The following is a 12,767-nucleotide window of genomic DNA, read 5'->3' as shown; positions in this document are numbered from 1 at the left end:
GAATGTTTTAATGTGTTGGTTTCGTGCCTGGTGGTGTGAATGGTCTTGTGTGTATCACGTATGAAAGGTGTGTAAATGGCCTGTAAAGCGGTTGGGGCCTTGACGTGGCTTTACACCTCACGAGCTGCGAGTCACTGGTTCAGTTTTTTTGTCCTTTCAATTATTGACAGTGCATTTCATTTTTGTGGAATCTCTTGTTAATACAATTTTATATACTGAACCATCACTCGCCCTCGTGCCAAATATGTGAAAAAGTGATTTTTTCAGCTAAATTTGAGGTTTGCAGGGGATTCTGGGTAAGAAACCGTTGGGGTATCCACGCAAGCCACACCTCCCTGTAATCCCCAATGTGTGGGTTTCCCTTTCTGGCCGCCGAGCACGGGGCCAAAAACCAAGGTGACACCTCCCCCCCCCCCCCCCCTCCTTTCAAAACCAGGTTTTTTGGTGATAGGCAATTTTTATGTTGCCTCAATACGTTTTGGGCCATTGCCTGTCACGGGTACATAGGCCTCCCACACGAGTGAGGCACCATTTTTATCGGGAGACCCGGGGAACGCTGGGTGGTAGGAAATTTGTGTCAGCCCGGTGATGCCACAAGTTTCCCACACAAAAATGTGTGGTAAAAGTGATTTTTTACAGCTAAAAATGAGGTTTGCAGGGGATTCTGGGTAAGGAAACGTTGTGGGATCCACGCAAGCCATACCTCCCTGGAATCCCCCGGGTGTCTAGTTTTCAGAAATGTGCGGGTTTGCTAGGTTTCCCTAGGTGCCGGCAGAGCTAGGGTTCAAAAACTACAGCTAGGCACTTTTCCAAAAAAGGGTCATTTTTCACTGCGAAATTGAGGTGTGTCCATGTTGCGTTTTGCGCCGTTTCCTGTTGCGGGCATTAGGCCGACCCACACAAGTGAGGTACCATTTTTCTCGGAAGTCTTTGGGGAACGCGGGGTGGGTGGAAATTTGTGGATCCACGCAGATTCCAGAACTTTCCACCACAGAGATATGTGGAAAATGTGGGTTTTTTTGGGTCAAGTTTTTAGGTTTGCAAGGGATTCTGGGTTACAGAACCTGGTGAGAGGCAGTCAAGTCACCCCATCCTGGATTCCCATGGGTGTCTAGTTTTAAAAAATGTATAGGTTTGCTAGGCTTCCCTAGGTGCCGGCAGAGGTAGGGTTCAAAAACTACAGCTAGGCACTTTGCCAAAAAAGGGTCATTTTTCACAGTGAAATTGAGGTGTGTCCACGTTGCGTTTTGTGCTGTTTCCTGTCGCGGGCACTAGGCCTACCCACACAAGTGAGGTACCATTTTTCTCAGAAGACTTTGGGGAATGCGGGGTGTGTTGAAATTTGTGGGTCCACGCAAATTCCAGAACTTTCCACCACAGAAATGGGAGGAAAATGTGGGTTTTTTGACAATTTTTAGGTTTGCAAGAAATTCTGGGTAACAGAACCTGGTGAGAGCCAGTCAAGTCACCCCATCCTGGATTCCCGTGGGTGTCTAGTTTTCAAATATCCATAGGTTTGCTAGGTTTCCCTAGGTGCCAGCAGAGCTAGTGTTCAAAAACTACAGCTAGGCACTTTGCCAAAAAAGGGTCATTTTTCACTGTGAAATTGGGGTGTGTCCACATTGCGTTTTGCTCCGTTTCCTGTTGCGGGCACTAGGCCGACCCACACAAGTGAGGTACCATTTTTCTCGGAAGACTTTGGGGAACACGGGGTGGGTTGAAATTTGTGGGTCCACGCAAATTCCAGAACTTTCCACCACAGAAATGGGAGGAAAATGTGGGTTTTTTGACAATGTTTTAGGTTTGCAAGGGATTCTGGGTAACAGAACCTGGTGAGAGCCAGTCAAGTCACCCCATTCTGGATTTCCCTGGATGTCTAGTTTTTAAGAATGTATAGGTTTGCTAGGTTTCCCTAGGTGCCGGCAGAGGTAGGGTTAAAAAACTACAGCTAGGCACTTTGCATAAAAAAGGGTAATTTTTCAATGTGAAAATGTGGTGTGTTCACGTTGCGTTTTGAGACGTTTCCTGTCGTGGGCACTATGCCTACCCACACAAGTGAGGTACCATTTTTATCAGGAGACTTAGGGTAATTCAGATATGCAAAGCAACTGTTATTAACTATTGACTTTCAATGCATTTCCGCCTTCCAAATGAAAGACAAATGTGTAAAAAAGAAGTCATTTTGAAAAATGACCGATAATTCTCATGCTAGTATGAGTGTTCCCAATTTCGGAAATGTGCAAATATCTACTGTTTCTAAACTCTATATTTTGTTCCCATTTCAGAAATACATAGGTGTCTTTCATACCATTTTTTCCATGTATACATTTTCCCAGAATAATTGCTATATACCCGTAACATAATAATAAAACCATTGCAAGTCGCTGCTCAGTTTTTGGCTCTGGGTTCGTCGGTCTCTTAGTGAACCTACAAGTCCTATATATCCCCACAACCAGTAAGGTCCCACGGATGTAACGGTATATTGCTTTCAAAGAGCTGTCATAATTAGAAGAAGTTACAGGTGAAAACGGTGACACAAAAGGCTGTTTTTTTCAACTAATTTTCAATTTTTCCTATATTTAACTGTTAGTTTCTATTAAGGAACCTTGAAGGATCTACACAAATGACCCCTTGCTGTATTCTGAATTTTGTCTACTTTTCAAAAATGTATAGCTTTCCAGGATCCATTAATGCTTTCATAACCATTTCTACCATTAACTGGAAGGAGGTTGAAAGCACACAAAAATAGCAAAAATCGGCTATGTCCAAGAAAAATGCCAAAACTGTGTAAAACATTTTGGTTTTCTGACCAAAGTCTGTAATTCCCTAAAAGCTGGGAAAATGGTGATTTCAGCCCCACAAACCCTTTTTTGATACCATTTGCAGGGAAAACCCCAGACGCTTTCATTTGCAGCACTTTTTTCCCATTTTTGCCCCAAAAAACTAAATTTTGCTGTATTTTGGCTAATTTCTTGGACCCCTCCAGGGCGAATCCACAAACCCTGGATACCTTTAGAATCCCCATGATGTTGGAAGAAAAGGACGCAAATTTGGCGTGGATACCTTATGTGGTCAAAAGGTTACAGGGGCCTAAGCGGAAACTACCCCAAATAGCCAAAAAAACGCTTAGCACAGGGGGGGGGGAAAGGCCTAGCAGCGAAGGGGTTAAAATGCTTCATTCATACAACGGTTTACTTGAATGAGGCTATTTTCGAGACTTGTGGTTAACTTTTCAACTAATTTGTGCAGTTTTTTCCAGCCACTTTTAGTTTTTATCAGTATTTATAACTTATTTTGGATTTGTAACACCATCTAGTCTATTTTGTTATGGCCATCCGTGGTCCCCAGTATGTGTAAACATTGTTTCTTTCTAGGTCAGTCTAGTAGTAAGCACCCGTTTGGAATCATGATTGAGTTTTTCATTATTTCATCTTTACCTCCAGTGCGTGACTGCTCATTGTTGAACTCCTTCCCTCACATTGTACATACATCTCTTTCTTAATGTAACTGTTTTGCAATTCTCTACTCACCAGCTGTAGACCAACAAAACCTAGAATGTTCTTCTGTTTTACAAATGTGTCTTCAAATGGTGATAATTAATCTTATGCACATACATGCCTGATATCACCATTATTAGTTACTACCAAACGAGCTTTCCAGAGGATTAGTGACTGCATGCCTCAGTCCTCTTTGTCTTTCCCAAAAGAATACTGCAAAACAATCCAGCAGTAGCTGCAAAGTCCTTTTGCCACTTTATGCTTATTGTTCACTTTAAGGATGTTCAGCAAGCTCTCTGCCTAAACCTTGTTCATTCAAACGTTTTTCAACAAGCACTCTGGCTACAATTTACAAAAACCTCATGCATCAGGCAAGTGGTTTGAGAGGAGTTTCACACCACTGATATCAGCCAGAGGAGGTACGACTTCAGCACCAACTTCAATAGAGGTTTGCTGTGTGGCGCGTGGCCTTCACAGGTGGCTCATTGACTGTGTGATTATCCACCGAGATAGTAGGGTTGCTTTGCAGAGAGAACAATAAGGACTTATTGTTTGTCTGATTTGGGTTGGCATATTGACTGGATCTTTAGTGCCAGGGTGTCAGAAAACCAAATCATGCGACCCCAGGAAGCCATAGATAACGTATCAAAGTGCCACAGCAAACAACAACAAAAAAAGGACGTGATGGAAGTTTTTTTCCTCATTCAGCCTTTTTTTTTATAAATAAAATCTTTTTATTGCTAGTATCATAAGGATTTTCTTTAGTACTGTGGTGGACGTCAACACTTTGTCCACCACAGTAAAAAAGCTAAACCATAAAAGAAATACAAATTCTACTTGGAATGCCTGACTTCTCAAAACATGATACTGTTTAACATTAGAGAGGCTCTTAAATGGTGTTTTATTGTACCAGTTTACATTTAGTAATATCACTGTTTTTAATCTTACAGGTGAATGAACCCTTGGCAAACAAGAAAACCAGTTATTTAACAATACGTATCGCAATAAAAACGTTTTTTGAAGAAGTTACAATGCCCCAGAGCTCCAAGAATGAAATGCTGCCTAGATCTTAGAAGTTTTTGAGCTAGAACAGCGTTTACCATGCAAAGGATATACACATGCCGATTGAAGCCCAAAGTACATACTAATTGAAAGAATATTTCAAGTTATAGTTTACATCTTATGATTTACACACCAATGCAAATTGCAGATAAGCAGCACCCAGAGCAGCATAAAATCCGACATATGAGAATCACCAAACCTCTATTATAAATTCAGTTTTGTGGTAAATATGGAATGCCACAGAGACGTAATGCTGAGAAAAACAATTGCAGTGCATAAACTGTGAAATCTTTTTCACAAAGACGATCTACTTCAACATGAGAAAACACGTTTTATTCGTATGTCTCATCTGAGCCACGATCAGCGAACACACACAATACAAAGGAAAGTGATGGTTAAAGATCTTTCTTTGATCTTAGGAAAGCAAAGATACTGAAGCATCATATGCAGTGTGAAACGATCCTCACCACCATCTCTATCCTTGAAAATTATCCAGGTTATTGTAACTGGGCAGAACCTTCAGATTCAATGATATCCCTGCTGTGTGCAGTGTGCAAATGGGAAAATAAAAGTAACCCGTCCTCTGCTACTAACGGTGCATAATATTATCCTAACATGGACTACCTTCCTGCCAGTCCATGCATGTAAAAATATATCTGACTTGTAATCACTCACTCCCAGGCAAAGAACATATCAGTGCTGTATAAAGTCATATATAATAAAAGCTTCAATCACAAAACCAAATCTCATAGGTAAAAGGAACATTCCAAGAAGGTTTATAGGATGACTTAGCAAGGCAGCCTGCAGACGTGACAACTTGTGAACTCCAGACAGAAGCGATCATGGTTCAATACAAGTTTTTAGAAGAATACTTGTGGTGCCTTATAGAGGTTAATGATGAACATTATGTAAACATGTCCTAACTGTGGAATTCAGTTCAGCCATACCATGGGAAGTATCCAGGATAAACCCCAGTTTGGAGACATTAAATCCAGAAATACATGTTTTAAGTGCACTCAATGTGAAGAAAATGTTAGTTATCAGTCGTATCTCATGCAACATGAGAGAACACACTCTAGGGAATCATTCTATCAGTGCTCTGAGTGCCCGAAAAGCTTCAGTCATAAATGCAATCTTACTCAACATGAAAGAACACACACTGGGGAAAAACCTTATCAGTGCCCTGAATGTGAGAAAAGCTTCAGTCATAAATCCAATCTTTCTCTACATAAGAGAACCCACACTCAGCAAAAGCCCTATCAATGTTACGTATGCCAGAAAAGCTTCAGTTGCAAAAATACTCTCCTTAAACATGATAGGACACACACTGGGGAAAAACCATATAAGTGCTCTGAATGCCAGAAAAGCTTCAGTCAGAATTCAAGTCTCACTCAACATGAGAGAACACACACCGGGCAGAAACCTTATCAGTGTTCGGAATGTCAAAAGAGCTTCAGTCAGAAAAGCAGTCTCACTCAACATGAGAGAACACACACCGGGCAGAAACCTTATCAGTGCTCTGAATGCCAGAAAAGCTTTAGTCAGAAAGGCAGTCTTAAACTACATGAAAGAGCCCATACTGGGCAAAAACCTTATCAGTGTTCTGAATGCCAGAAAACATTCTGTAGTAAATCTATTCTCACTTTACACGAGCGAACCCACACTGGGGAAAAACCTTATCAATGCTCTGAATGTCAGAAAATATTCAGTCAGAAAACTGGTCTCATTCATCATGAGAGAACCCACACTGGTGAAAAACCTTATCAGTGCTCTGAATGCCATAAAGGCTTCTCTCTTAAATTCACACTCACTCAACATGAAAGATCACACACTGGGCATAAACCTTATCAGTGCTCGAAATGCCAGAAAAGCTTCAGTCAAAAAAGCAATCTCAAATTGCATGAAAGAGCCCACACTGGGCAAAAACCTTATCAATGCTCAGAATGCCAGAAAAGCTTCAGTCGGAAAGACAATCTCAAACTACATGAAAGAGCCCACACTGGGCAAAAACCTTATCAGTGCTCTGAATGCCAGAAAACATTCTGTCATAAGTTCAACCTCAATTTACATGCAAGAACCCACACTGGAGAAAAACCTTATCAGTGCTCTGAATGCCACAAAACCTTTCGGCACAAAAACAATTTTATTCAACATCACAAAATACACACTGGACAGAAACCTTATTCATGCTCGGAATGTAAGAAAAGCTTCAGATGCAACAGTAATCTTACTCAACATAAACGAACCCACACTGGAGAAAAACCTTATCCATGTCCTGTATGCCAGAAAAGCTTCAGTTGCAAAAGTAATCTCACTATACATGAGAGAACCCACACTGGACAAAAGCCTTATCAATGCTCTGAGTGTCATAAAAGCTTCCGTTGCAAAAGTAATCTGACTGTACATGAAAGAACTCACACTGGACAAAAACCTTATCACTGCTCTGAATGCCAAAAAAGCTTTAGTCAGAAAGGCAGTCTTAAACTACACGAGAGAGCTCACACTGGTCAAAAACCTTATCAGTGCTCCGAATGCCAAAAAACATTCCGCAATAAATCCAGTCTCACTTTACATGAGAGAACCCACACTGGGGAAAAACCGTATCAGTGCTCTGAATGTCAGAAAATCTTTAGTCAGAAAATTGGTCTCATTCATCATGAGAGAACCCACACTGGTGAAAAACCTCATCAGTGCTCTCAATGCCATAAAGGGTTCACTCATAAAATCAAGCTCACCCAACATGAAAGAACACACACTGGGCTTAAACCATATCAGTGCTCGGAATGCCAGAAAAGCTTTAGTGAGAAAGGAAATCTCAAATTACATGAGAGAGCCCACACTGGACAAAAACCTTATCAATGCTCGGAATGCCAGAAAAGCTTTAGTCAAAAACGCTATCTCAAACTACATGAAAGAGCCCACACTGGGCAAAAACCTTATCAGTGCCCTGAATGCCAGAAAACATTCTGTCATAAGTCCAATCTCAATTTACACATGAGGACCCACACTGGAGAAAAACCTTATGAGTGCTTTGAATGCCACAAAACCTTCCGGCACAAAAATAGTTTTATTCAACATCATAAAATACACACTGGTCAAAAACCTTATTCGTGCTCAGAATGTAACAAAAGCTTCAGATGCAAAAGTAATCTTATTCAACATGAACGAACCCACACTGGAGAAAAACCTTATCCATGTCTTGAATGCCAAAAAAGCTTCAGTTGCAAAAGTCATCTCACTGTGCATGAGAGAACCCACACTGGACAAAAACCTTATCAATGCTCTGAGTGTCAGAAAAGCTTCAGTTGCAAAAGTCATCTCACTGCTCATGAAAGAACTCACACTAGTCAAATGCCTTATCAGCGCTCAGTGTCCGAAAAGCTTCCGTTGCAAAAGTCATCTCACTGCACATGAGAGAACTCACACTAGTCAACTGCCTTATCAGTGCCCTGAGTGTCAGAAAAGCTTCCGTTGCAAAAGTCATCTCACTGCACATGAAAGAACCCACACTGGGGAAAAACCTTATGGATGCTCGGATTGTCAGAAAAGCTTTAGCCTGAAATTCTTTCTCAGACTTCATGAGAGAATCCACACTTGGAAAAAAACCTTATCAGTGCTCTGAATGCCGAAGAACTTCAATTAGAAAGTCAATCTCAAAAGACATTGGGCTAAAACGTTGTTAATGCTTTGAATGCCACAAATCCTTCCAGCACAAAAATTGTCTTAATTAACATCACAAAATACACTCTTGACAAAAACCTTATTCATGCTTTGAATGTGAGAACAGCTCCAGATGCAACAGTAATCGTACTCAACATGAGAGAACCCACAATGGAGAAAAAAACATATCCATGTCCTGAATGCCAGATAAGCTTCAGTTGCAAAAGTACTCTCACTGTACATGAAAGAACCCAGACTGGGGATAAAGCCTTTATCTGTGCTCAAAATGTCAGACATGTTTCAGTCATAAATCCAGTATCACTGCACATGAGATAACTCATCCAAAGGAAAATATTATCATTGTTTTGAATGGCAGACGAACATCAGGTTTAAAATTAATCTCAATCAACATGGGAGGATTAAAGTTATGCTCTGAACATGCCAAATAAATGTTTCAAAATGTGTCAATAAAATTACAGTGATGATCGTGGAATTCATGTTTCGATTTTCCTGCCTGAAGGGTTTTGATTTTCAATTGTGTCAACCTCTGCCGGAGCCTCTTTCTGAAATTGTCACAGCTTGAAAGAAAGAATGAGGCTACTATCATGTATGATGTTGGATAATATAAAGTATGTTATGTTCCAAGATTCCGTTAGTAATGCATACATCTCACCATCTATCTCGCCATCTGTTTGTAGCTTCTTGCTAGGAAAAAAGGCATGCAGCTTCCACTGCCTTCCTACACTTAGAACTCAGTGTCCTTTCCTCTTTGTACTCCCTGTTCCTCGCTTGGTGTGCTCAGTAGTCATGTTTTTCCCAATGTTTCACTTTGGCTTCAAAACTCGGTTCTTAGTGCTTTGCCCACTGATAATTACCTCTGTGGAACCATGCAGATGTGGACTCGAACTCTGTTTTAAAGGGTTTTTACTTCTATCTCTCACTTTCATTCTCCTCCTCCATTCTGCTCCACTCCTCTGACTCTCACCTCCTTTCTCTTTCCTGCTGCAATCCTTCTCATCTCCTCTTTACTCTTCTGCTCTGCTGTTTCTAACCTTTTCTACTCACTGTCACTTGTTCTCCACTTTGCTCTATACTGCCACCCTCCTTCTCCTCCCTGTTCTAGTTTTTTCTTCCACACTCCTCCTCTTCCCCTCAGTGTTGTCTTCCTCTGTGACTGTCTGAATCTCAGCTACTTCCATCACCCCTGGAGAATGAAGACCAACGTGATTAATTAGTGGACATGAGATCAGAAGTGCCAGAATGTGTGAGAAAAGCAACAGAAATAGTCAGAATTATTGTAGCTGGAAAGGCACTGCACAATGACCTCTTATAAGGCAACCTTGAGCTGCCTATAATAGCTGCCTATAGTAGTGATACCTCTACAGCCCACAGAGAAACTTACTCTGGCACAACGTAAATAACAAGGCAAGCATTTGTGACTGTGACATGTTTATGAGAGATTCTCATTCCCTAAATGTTCTCTGACTTGTTTTCTCTCTAGCTATAACAGGTATGCAAAACAAATCCCAGTGTATTACAAATATCTACCCACATGGGACATAAATAAAGAGTCAATAAAGGAGACCCTCACGGTCATTCAAAGAGTACAAATAGAACTGGATCCCTAACCAAGAACCAGCCCGGACCTACAGCGTGAGGTCAGGGAACAAGACCTTACAGACAGGAGAGCAAAAGGAGGTATGAACATGGGACAGCAGTTGGAAGGCAGAGTCGGAATGGCCTTTAGTCAATCTGAAAAATATATCAAAATAATGGAAGGAATGTGTGACCACATCTAAACTACTGACAATTACTCTGGCTGCATCCCAGTTAGTATTTGTTTTGCCCACCGTGTCACATCAGACAGGACACAGCCCCATGTAGTTCAGCCTTGGTCCTGCCTGAACTGTCAGGCCTGGTCCCCTAAAACAGAATATAAGCAACCCCAAAACAGTTTCAACCACTTCGGTGTCTTCGGAGAAGTAAGGTTTGGTTCCAGTGGCACGTGACATTGGGCCCCACGTCTGGGCATATCCGTTGTGCTTTGGTGGTTTAACTGAGGAATGCAAAAAACGTTTGGGCTGGGACTGTTCCTCTTTATGTAGGGCGAAATAAAACATTGATCTTTGTACGTTTACTGATTATGTCGCTTTGCTTCTTTAAGAAAAACTCCACTATATAAAGCTGTCTCTTGATGCTGTCATTGATAAACTGTTCAATACTGATATCACTTGTTATTCGCACAGGACTTCTTTAGGCTTGTTGAAGACCATGGGGTTTGGCTCAGACAGATTGATTTATAAACAATCTATAAATGCGTATGCTTTTAGATTGGTATCTCATATTATCCCATGTTACATATCAATAGGTTGGCAAGATATTTTGAACCATGAAAATATGATTTGCCTCTTAAAGGTGCTAACCTCAATGTATGAAGTTAAATTCAAGGATATTGAAACATTAGAATTTTGCTGTTTCTCTGATAACAGAAAATCTACTCGAGTTACATTGGCAGATTAAATGCCATTATTCTCAAAGAACTGTAGACCATTCTGCAAAGGTGGATTGATATTGAATTTCTGACTAGCACTGATTTTCCTACCATTTTCCTCAAATCTGATCATTTTTTAATTTTCATGTCAGATTGAAATGGAAACCTTCTCTCTGGTAAGAAATGTTAAGAGCACTAGCTCCATTACTGTTGAGCAATTAGATGCCTTAAAAATATGCTGTACAACAGATCCAAAGACAACTCGCTCAATATTTGAGAATTAAAAGTCTGAAGGTTTTTTAGTTGAATCTAATCTTAAAAACTGGAACAGGGTTCCCATTGCATTAGCAAGGTATACTGAGCAAAGGGTCTAGCCTCTTCCCCCTTAATGTCGCCTTAGGTCATTCCTTATGAAGATTTCACTGCCCTCTTGAAATATTGCTTGTTTTAAAAACATATTTGATGTGAAAGATGTTAAGTTGGTTCAAATTCATTGAATTGTTTGTATTCAGGATACATGGGGTATATCTGGTACAGCTTATTACATTGTTATATTTGAATGAAAGGCTTCATCAAGTCACTGTAGCAGGGCAAGGGGAAACATTGCAACTAGTGAGTACTAGTGTAACAGCATCCACTGTAGAGGTAAAAAGTGTGCAAACGTGATAGTTCCTGTTCTTATCTAGGGTCTCTTTGAATGCGCTATAGAACTAACCATTTACTAATTTAAATCATTTACTTATCTTCTGTGTCCATTTAAAGTAGGGAAATCTCTATTGAGTTTATGATTGAGCTTAAATTATGGTTATATAGGTAGTATCACAAAATAATACCGGTGACTTAAGGCTAAAGCTATTTCATGATAATTTCTCTTTAAGCTATAATAAAGAACAATTTTCTTTGTGGCATATCAGAATGAAGGTTTAAGCTAAAAATAACACTTCATAAAAGATGCTGCCTACATCAGCTCTTATATACCTGTCAATTGTATGTAGTTTTTTTTTGTTTATTTCAGTCCAACACAGAAAGAAGACATCATGTTACAGATATGCATACGATCTGTTACATTACATGTCCGGTTAATCATGATTTCACGCAATTATGCAGTTATCCATAATATCCAAAATATTACAGGTTCACTTTATACATAGAATGAGAGGGTCAACATAAGATAACAGGTACCAAGTATGCAAAAGAATCTTCCACGTGCCTTGTTTAGCAAATAGTCAACTTCTCCCCCCCTCGTCCCACCATCTTACTGAGGTACAAACAAGATACAGTACACTGCAATAACACTCCTTTGTCAGGTCCAGCATCAATCATCGGTCTGCGTAGCATCTAAAAATTGTACTAGTGGTTCCCAAAAATCCCTCGGCCGAGAAGCCTGTGGTAACTCTTCTGCATATGTTTCCAGCTGTGTCTTGCAGTATATCATATCTACTATCCAATCTTTGTATTTCGGTGCAGCCTTGCTGCCCCATTTCATTGCTATACGTATCTTTGCTAGCAACAATGATATTGCTAGGAAATTGCGTCTACGGGCTAACTTGATCTTCTACATGCCTAGTAGACATATCTGGGGCGTATTGGGTATCAGTTCTGCCAATATGGTAGTAAGTGTGTTGGTTACCTCTGCCCAGTAGGAACGGAATTGCGGGCATGACCAGGCCACATGCAAAAAATCCGCTGTGGGAGCCCCGCATCTGCGGCATTTGTCATCATCTCTCAAACCATATTTATGTAGCTGTGCGGGTGTGTAATACACTTGATGTAGAAACTTGAAGTGTATTATTTTCAAGTTGCAATTGGAAGTCTGTATCTGCAGTTACATGCAGCTGTAATCCCAGTAGTCAGTGGTGATGTTTTCACCTAGTGTGTCTTCCCATCTTGTTTTAGGTCTATTTTGATCGTGGAATTGTTCCCGTTGGGCAGTATTATATAATTTCCTAACTAGGCCCTGTCGCGTCGGGGACACCAGCAGGGTCTGCAGCGTATTGTGTGTCAGCGGTTCGTTTGGGAATGTGGGGTATAAAGCTTTGAGTGCTGGGCGCAGTCTC

The 12,767-nt window shown here is 40.6% G+C and overlaps 1 pseudogene across 1 annotated transcript in view; it reads left to right on the top strand.

The window, feature by feature from the left end:
• The window catches only part of LOC146839115 (uncharacterized), a 117,116-nt pseudogene extending 108,404 nt beyond the window's left edge, over positions 1-8,712 (top strand). Inside the window, exon 2 of the transcript XR_014960778.1 lies at positions 4,448-8,712. The product of XR_014960778.1 is annotated as an uncharacterized LOC146839115 (transcript). The remainder of the gene's footprint in view (positions 1-4,447) is intronic.
• Positions 8,713-12,767: the final 4,055 nt, after the last annotated feature.

Source organism: Triturus cristatus, chromosome 4_2, assembly GCF_964204655.1.
Source record: "Triturus cristatus chromosome 4_2, aTriCri1.1, whole genome shotgun sequence".
In the NCBI taxonomy this organism is placed as follows: Eukaryota; Metazoa; Chordata; class Amphibia; order Caudata; family Salamandridae; genus Triturus; species Triturus cristatus.
Note: the sequence above shows the minus strand (reverse complement) of the source record. Positions and strands in the feature narration are given on the sequence as shown.